This window comes from Centruroides vittatus, unplaced genomic scaffold (assembly GCF_030686945.1).
Source record: "Centruroides vittatus isolate TY-2023 unplaced genomic scaffold, ASM3068694v2 contig_371, whole genome shotgun sequence".
Classification (NCBI taxonomy): Eukaryota; Metazoa; Arthropoda; class Arachnida; order Scorpiones; family Buthidae; genus Centruroides; species Centruroides vittatus.
The window spans coordinates 2,932,473-2,942,231 of record NW_027122194.1 but is presented as its reverse complement, the minus strand read 5'-3'; positions in this window follow the sequence as shown (position 1 = coordinate 2,942,231).

Below are 9,759 nucleotides of genomic sequence, written 5' to 3'. Positions count from 1 at the left end.
ATTTTTTTTCGGAATGTAAACGTTAATTACAGAGCAAAATAACAGTAACGGAAAGTTTATTTGAAATTATTGATATCAATTATGCATAAAAATAAGAAATACGGAACAAAAATTGAAAATTATGCATAATAAATGAAATATTTCTAATGATAATATTATAGGAGTGGATTAAATAGAAGCGGAAGGATGAATTGTGAATTATCTCTTTGCTTCCTGCCAGCATATGTACTGCAACCTGGTAGATAAAATAGGTGGAGCTTTGCCGGGTATATCCGACCGAATAAAGGAACAGGTTGCAAAATAACGTTTCCTATAATTATTACACTAAAAATGCCCTTCCGACAATGTTTAAATAACATTATTATGATTTTATATTTCCATTTATTTCAAAAATGCAAAGGAATATACTTTTAACAAAACATTATTATTCTCATTATTTGTTTCTAGTTTAATAATGAATAATTTAATATAAAAATTGTTTGCAGTTACTAATCGTTATAAATAACAAAAATTAAACTTAATTCTAATTAAATTAAATTAACTTAATTCCCGGGAAATCTATTTCAATTATTTCGAAATTATAACTGTATAAACTAGTATGAAGGGTGACGTAACGTGGGCGATCTGCCAGTACTTTAGGGAAGACTTCTATGGGATACTGTCCCTTATTTTGAGGTTATATACGTAAAGAAAATCCAGAAAATTCAAGCCCATTGTTCAGGCGCAAACCTATGTCTAGTGTTCGGTGATGTTACATTGTACACAACGATGTTAATATTAAAGATAACTCCAAAATTTTGTCTTTTACATAAAAAAAAAAAATGATATAAAGGCAATAAAAATTAAAGTTACTTTTAATTGCTGGTGAAAAATCTGTTTTTATTGTTCAATTGATTTTTATTCATACATTTTCATGTTTACCGAGAAGAGTTGGATCCCATGTTTGTGAATAACACATGCCACCACATCTCACTCCTCTCAAGCTCTAATTATGGGCACTTGGAGTTTTATGCCGAAATCATGTATAAAAAATCGAGATAGATAACACTATAACATGTATTTTCACGCATGTAAAACTGTACGAAATTCGTGCTAAAATAAAAAACGATTACTAGAATTTTCCCTTTTCTGTAGAGTTAATGGAAAATATTAATAAATATTCTCTCCTTTCATGTAAGAATATATATATATATATTCAATACAGAAATAGGGATATTTTCTTTTTTATTTTCAATGTGTTATGCTTAACAAGACCGGTTCTGATGCTTCAGCTTCAATAAAAATGGATTTTAATTTCGGTTTTTCATTCATGGAACTCAAACAATAAAATTCTTATATTTTATTTAAACATTTACTGTTTTACATTTTTTCCTATTACAATAAACAAAAAATATTATTGTAAATTTTAATTCTAATTTTTAGAAAAATATATAAAAAAGGTCAAGACATTGTTACAGAAAAATACGCAGTGATAATAAAATATGAAGCATTTCATTAATTATTCCACTAATTAATTAAATATTTAATAGTAAAATTGGATAATCAATAATAAGGCTTTAATCCAAATAAATAATTTCTTTATTTAATTTTTGATTTGTCTTTAAAGCAAACATTAAGACAATTTTGAAAGATTATATATTTTAACGAGCAATTACTTATTGTGACATCATCACAATAATATAATATACCCCTATATATTATTTTAATATATAATATTTTAATGTATAGATAAGGTTACTATAGTTGCATGTATAATGGCTGGTTAGTAAATTCGGTTAGTAAAAATGACTTCCATTTTATAGGGATAGGAAAAACCTTAAGTTTTCTCTGCACCCGGGAAAATTTGCCAGCTCCTCTCTCGACGACTTTGCAGATATAGAATAAAAATTCAGTAAAAAATAGTATGATGAGACACCTAAGAAACGAAACCCCGGTCATAAACGGTTATATCCACGCATTAATGCAACTCTGAACAGAACAAATTTTTACTTTTTATGCGTGGAAAATTATTGTTGAGGTATAGAGACTAGGAAAAGTCGTGTTCACATATACTCTAGTCATGTGTTCACATCTCGATTCGAAAAATTGCGGATGCTCTTATCTCCAACACGTGTAAAAATCCAATGATTAAATCTATATTTGGTGTTAAGATTTCAATCTGTATTTAGAAATTACATATTAAAGTTTACCATTTTTTAACATTTAATAGTTCGATATTAAGTTTAATGTTGATTGTATTAACTATAATTTGTGGTGTCCCTAAATATATATCATACCGCATTTCTTTAAGTTATCGATTTATAACTAAGAAAAAAAATTAAATTTTAAATTGTTTTCATATTGTTTTAATGAAATTAAAACAATATGAAAACAATTTAAAATTTAATTTTTTTTCTTTAAGTGAATTTAAAGCTTCTGAATTGTCGAATATAAATGGAAATTTATAAATTGAATTGAAAATGCAGGATGCTTCCTAGTAGCAACTTTTAATGAACAGTATTTTCACTTTTAAGTCAGACAGTACTTTCATTTGATAATAATAGTGAATTCATGGTATTGTTGTATAATGTTATTTTTAGAAACGAATTGGGTTTTCACAGTATTTCCTTTCTATGAAATAACACATCTCTCTTTTTATTGGACAAGACAGTGCTACCAGGTCTTATCAGAGGGAAGTCATCAGAGCCATTTAATCTGGCGGTTTTCAGTTTTACCGCCGGCCAGCCTGAAATCCGCCAGATTTAATGGTCACGTGGAGTTTTCTGAGTTTTCTTCAAGTGTATAGCACTCAAATAGGGGCCAATTTCAAAGTCCTCCCAAAGGCACCCCTTGAAAGAATGTCCATGTGTTGTGTTACCTTATTCCATCAATCCGATGATGGAATTCTATCAATCTTTTCCTTTCATCACCAGTCATCATAAATCAAGTATATCTTTTCCCCTCTAAGTACTGTATGTCATCATACGATTCCCTTTACGTTTAAACCATTTACAAATACATAGGAATTATTTCAAACATTTCTTGATGACTGGGGAAAAAAATAAACGACGGGTGCAATCTTACATCATGAAAAATTCATTCCCTCCCCGATCGGCAATCATCAGATCAACTTCCCATAAACTTCTGCTATAAAGTTGAATGTGTTAGGGATGTGTTAAATATGTTCGCGGGCCGAAGTAACAATAGCCACTGGCCGGATTTTGCCCGGGACCATAGCGAGCAATATTAACTGTCAGTCTTTTCGGCGCAGATTTCGTGATTCCATATGCCTTCTGTCAAACCCACACCAGATTTTCCTGAAAGTGTATGGTCAGATCAATCTGAATCGACACAACCAACTTAATACTGTTCTTATTACTTTTTTTTCTTCTTATACTTTTAAATAGATTAAATAAAAATTAATAATAATTGGTATTTGATAAACGCGTATCGACAATAAAGCATGAAAAATCCTATATGAAATGTATCTTGCCAGCATAATTTTTTCAAATACCTCGGGTTTATTTATATTTACAACATCTTTTTATGCACTGAAGAGGGGTTGTAAATATAAATCAACCCGAAATGCATTTGTAATCCAATTTTGTAAAATAAAGATGTTTCTAATCGCAATGCTGTGAGGCAGGCTACCGAACAAGTTTTGAATTAAAGAGACACTTCATGTACAAGAATATATATTATTATCTGTTTCTTCTTATACTTTTGACAGTGTTTATGTCTCTCCTTCCATAAAATTTATATTAGAAGATCATTTTTAAAATTGGATATAGGACCACCACTGGCCGAGTGGATAAAACCACTAGACACTGGTTGGTTCCAATTGATCAGGTGCCAACCCACAGTTGGCACTTGATCAATTGGAAAGCCGCGAGTTTTTGGGTTTTCCTTACCTAAATAATGGTCATTTTCCATAGAAAGTCCTCCCGATACGCGCTGTACAGTACCTTCCCCTTAACAGATGGCTAAATATTGAATTGCTTTATTCCATCAATCCAACCCAATCCTTTCCTGCAATATTTATATCTGATAAATTTTTTTTGATATAAATATTGCAGGAAGAGATAAAATCACGATAAATAACTTAATGCATAAGATATTGAATACTATTAATAACAAAAATTTAAAAAGCGTAAGCATTGTAAGAATTTCAATAGTTGTTTTAATAAACTATTTTCGATGATCCTTTTTTACATAAAGTTGTTTCAAAATATTACTTCTTTTCATTGTTTAATTGTATAGGATGAATAAATTATGTTAGTAGACTATAGTTTGTGGATTCAAAGAATATTATTAAAATTGGATCTTTCAAAATTATCTGAATAATTTGTATTTTATCCTTTCTCAATTAAGTAGACTATGATCTTTGTCGCATCATTAATTACTAAAAATTTAATAAATTTTAGAAAAGAAATTTACATTTTGTAGTTAAAAAGTTCAAAAATTAACAAAAATGGTTAATACACAGATTTCTTGTATCAATAGATTACTGTTTGAACCCGCTTTATAGCTAAAAGATCTTGGAAATTAGCGTAATGGTGGACATTACGCCAATTTGATATCATTTTATACTTCACGTAGGTTATAGGAATGATTCAAATGTGTAAAAATGCACATTATTTCACAAAGAAAATTCAAAAATACTTTTATCATTAAAAATATTTACTCACAAATGAAAGAAAAGTTATTTACTATTTATATTAATAATACGAAATAAAAACATTAGAAATTAATAACTAGACAGGCAACAAAAATAAAGAGCTCTTCTTAGAATTAACCTTGGAAAAGATAAAACGAAGGAAGTGTTTCATTACCGAGAAAATGCATTTCGTTTTCGATATTATTATTTGCATATATGCATTTCTCTAAACACTATTTAAGCATTTTCTTTCGTTAAAATTGCAATGTTCTTATTAAATTTTCTTAATTGAAATTATGAAATAAAATTTAATTTATAATCTACCTAAATAATAAATGATATTCATATCTATATATGTAATATATTCTGTTACTTTAATACAATAAAATACCAAATTGTATAAGAGTAGATGGTTACATCTAATAAATAATAATAACTAGAAGTCATATTATAATTTTAATATCAGGGCTGTACTTAGGAATAAGAGCATGAGGCTCCAGAGGGGCCATATATCTGAAGATATGTTATAGATAATTTTTTATATCTGTATTAAAGTTTTTTTTACCTTTTATGTAATGAAGTAATAAGGTAAATAAACAATCATTGCAGTAAAATACAGGCATTCCTCGACTTTTGACGTTATGCGTACCTAAACATATGTACTGTACAGTACGAAAGGTGAATATTTAAAAGTCAAACAATAGTGATACATATTTATAGTGGGGGATCCCTATTCACTTAGCGGGTCTCTTTTCCAGTTGTTTTTTTTTTCTTTGAACAAACGAAATAAGAATGTTTCTTTATTAATTAAAAGCATTCTTAAATATTTTATTTTTTCTTAGTAAAAATAACATTAATTTATAGAAGTTGAAGCCATTACGGGCCTCCTAAGTTTTCTGTTCCTCCCTCTCGACGGCCTTGCCAATTGTAGAATCATCTATGATAAAACTGATAGTCCCATCTTGCGGCTCCCTTTGAAGTCCAACATTTTTGATTCAATGATTATTTGTAGGATGCGTATTTTACGAGTTATTTCAATGGATTGATTAAAATGGATTACCATGTACAATGTAATTGTAAACCTGAAACATTTCGCTAATTAATTGAAAATTATAGATTTTGTTTATGAAATCTTAATTATTAATAGCGTCTAGCATTTGCTTTAAAACATATTCTCATAGTATGAGGTTATTTAAATGAACAGAAGCTTGTAACTGGAGTTAAATGAGAACAGTTCTTATAAGTTTATTATGTTATAAACCCAGTGTATTTAAATATAAAACTAAATGGTAATATTAAGAACATATTCTGTAAAATAAGTCCATTTTAAGAATAAATATCGGTTATTTTAAAGACATTCAATAATGATTTATTTATCATAATGAGTAACTGTGGTCATTTGCGGTTGCTGTTATCTAAAGAAATATTCATTCGTTTCTAAAATATTTTGGGTAAAGTTAAGAATATCACTTTTCATTAAATAATTTTTAATATTTTACAAAATAATAACCAATTTTTATCATTTCTATTTTATATGAAATTTCATTAAACTTATAAATGCTCACATTAATCCAGGCTAGAATCTTTTGGAGGTGATTCTGCCACGGATGTGTCGAGCTCCATCTCTCACCATCCTGCCATTCCGTTGTAGACCTGAAAAAAGAAATAAAAAAAAAAAAGATTTTTTGGTGTCCAAAGGACAGAAAGAGTAATCAAAATCGAATCATTAATGAAAATTTCTGAATCCAAGATCGACGAGGAGAGGAATCCAGTCTATAGTCCAGGATCTGTATAGGGATCCAGGAAAAAATTCGTAAAATAAAATTTTTATTATAGAGTCTAGAAGATAAATTTATTTAATTTCAAGTACACGAAAGGAAAAAATGTGGTAAACCAACAGCGTGACATATGAAAATGGAATAGGATGATCCGGAAAGCTTTAACCTCAGACCGTGATTGTTTTCCACAGCCATGTATTACCAGTCCGAATTAGTGGTGAAAAATCCAGTTCCATTTCTGGAACTGAAACTGTTGGAACTGATCGGAGTGAAGAACTATTCCGACGGAACGGTTTCTCGGAACTGCTTAGTGTGTTGGATTAGACCAGTGAGTCCCAAAATGGGCGCTACCGCTCTTGAGGATGAGTAAATCTAGGAGCGATAAAGAACAAGGGAGTGGCAGGGGGCGCCAGAGGCAGATCAATCAGCAAGTACACAGAACTCGCCCGGGAACGGTATCTGTGGAGGATGGATAAAGTGCTTATTGTACCTGTCATTTTCTCCTCTACAGGTGTCATACCACACACACTAGACAAAAGTCTGGACACATTACAGTTGAATAGAAACAAATACATCACACTACGGAAGGCAACTATATTAAATATATGCCATATTATTAGGAAATTCCTGAATACAGACACACACACTGACACACTTATTTAAGTTTCGTCTTGTTTTGGTTGCTATGCCTTGACTCTGGTCAGGCAGAGTACAGTACACAGCAACCAGTGTCAACCAAGTATCATTCACTAAACCCAACATAATAATAATAATAATAATAATAACAACGAATTCTAATAAAAATATAAATTTTTAAAATATTTTTATAAATTTAAAATACTCAAAAGTAATTTCATTATTCTTAAAAACTCGTGAAACATTTTCATTTAGTTCAAGTTCAAATTCAGATTAAGAGTTTACTGTTCCGTGAAAAGCCGTATTCGTAAAAGTACAAAATGAAGAACGCGTTAGTAGTTCCGGCAGGAACTGTCTCGACACTTGTTTTACAACTGTTCCTAGTATTTCCGAGTCCGGAACGGTCCCGACCGGAACTACTCCTCTGGTCCGGATTGATGGCCGGATGGCCGAGAAGTTAAGGTGCAGGCCAGCCTACCAATCTGTAAACTCGAGAGGAAATTTGGAATTTTTCGGGAGGTAGTCCGTCTCGAACATGTCGAGCCCCGTCCTACACATGAATATATCCACAGTAAGCTCCACAACACCAGCGTCTCTATCAGTATAAATACTTGGTTTGTTACATTTTTATCTTAACTTCACAACAACACATTATCTCACTGAGAATTATTTATTAACTGTAACAAACGTTTTCACCCTGTTCTACAGGTCATCTTTAGGTTTTTAAAATTCCTGGAACATTGATAACTGTTCTTCTTGTATAGAACGGTTAAGAACACAAAATTCTTTGGAATATTGAGCTATATGAATCCAAAGAATAAATTACAATTATATATATACAATTTAAAATAACAAAATAATAAAATAGATAAAAAAGAAAACATTATGTTCACAATATCAGTTTTTGATTGTATGGACATTATGCACTATTCTCTGCATTGGCGTAGCCAGGATTTTGTTATGGGGGCCTAGTAGAGGCTGTAATTTTCTGGGGAGGGGCACTAGGTTAACTGGGGGTGGCCGTGCTGTAATTTTCTGAGGAGGGGCACCAGGTTAACTGCTTGGGGTCCGGGCTGTAATTTTCTGAGAAGAGGCACCAGGTTAACTGGGGGCACCCATGCTCCTTCCTGGCTACGCCCATGATTCTCTGATAAGTTCTTTTCAACCATACATTTCCGCGCTGCAGGTAATACCGTGGCATCCTTATAGTTTAAACATATTTCCAAAAGGTCACTTCTATAAATTTCAACTTTTTCCAAATTCATCGCTAATGTTGGTGAATGTACCGGTTTTATGATGTTTCGTTCCATTCTACCACTGATCATTCGCTTTTCGCCATTCTAGACAAAGCCGAACAATACCGCCCTTTCTCTATGTTACACGTGTGTTCTTTCTGTTCTTTCAGACGTTTATTAATGTTTCTGTTTGTAACCCCTATGTATTCTTTCTCCAAACCAATTGTTCATTTTTAAACAGGGATTTCTGTATATTCCAGCCTGCTCTCCTTTTTTAACTTTATCATTTCTTAAAAGGGTATACTGGTAAATGGTGGGCATTTTTATCATCGGACAGCCGAAATGAATGATTACGTGAAGAAATAGTAAGGCGTTTGGTTCAATAGAGCATTTTATACCGGTAGGTGTTTTAATAACGAATACATTGAAAGGAAAAACCTATAGAAAATAATTATTAAATTTTTAGCGCCATCTGCTGGAGATCGCGGGCATAACTAAAAAGCTTACAATCTGCCTTAAATGAAATAAAGCATAATACGATTTTTAAAAAAATTACAGCACTTAAATGAATAAAAAACCAAAAATTAAATTATTAATTTTTATGAATTTCATAATTTTAGTTTGTTTTGATAATTAAGTGAATTTAATGAAATTTTTAGTTTATTTACTTTATATTCAATTTCAAATATATTATGTTAATAAAACTATAAAATACATTAATGTAATGTAATTATATAATAGTTACTGTACTATAAATGTATAAAACTAATAACAATAATAGGCTAATTCGTAAAAAATTTGGTATATGCTAAACAAAAACATCAGACACATCTTTAGAGAGATCATTTACCACCATGACAGCATACTTATATTTTAGGAGCTGCTTAAATAAGGCTCTAACAAGTAAGTTATATTTCTGCACACGTAAAATGCGTTACTCAAAGTTGCAAAACGTAATATTTCACAGTTCTTATTTATCAAGTATTGTGTGTCTATGTAAGGTTAAAGTTTCATCAAAATCATAAGAATAAATCGAAGATATTGTATTTAGATGAAGAGAATAAATAAAAATATTATTTCCTCTAAAATCATTTTTATAAATTTCTTATATTGCTATTCATAAAATGAACTTAATAATAAATATAAATATCTATCAATACAATTTATAGTACATAAATTATTTGCTTATACACGTACAAAATATAGAGAAATGTAATTTGTGCAGTAATACATATTCATTTTCGTTCAATAATTAACTATAGGTGTGTTCAATTGGATGGAAAAAACACACTTTTACGTCAATTTGACGTCATTACGTCAGTTTTACAATAAAAATTCTAAAAATTGACGTCAAATTTACGTAAAAATATGCAGTATCCCAACCAATGTAACAGACCTTATAATATGCTAAAATTATCTAAATCTATCTTAAATAATCTAGAATGCTTTTGTTGATATGAATTTCTCTTTCGAT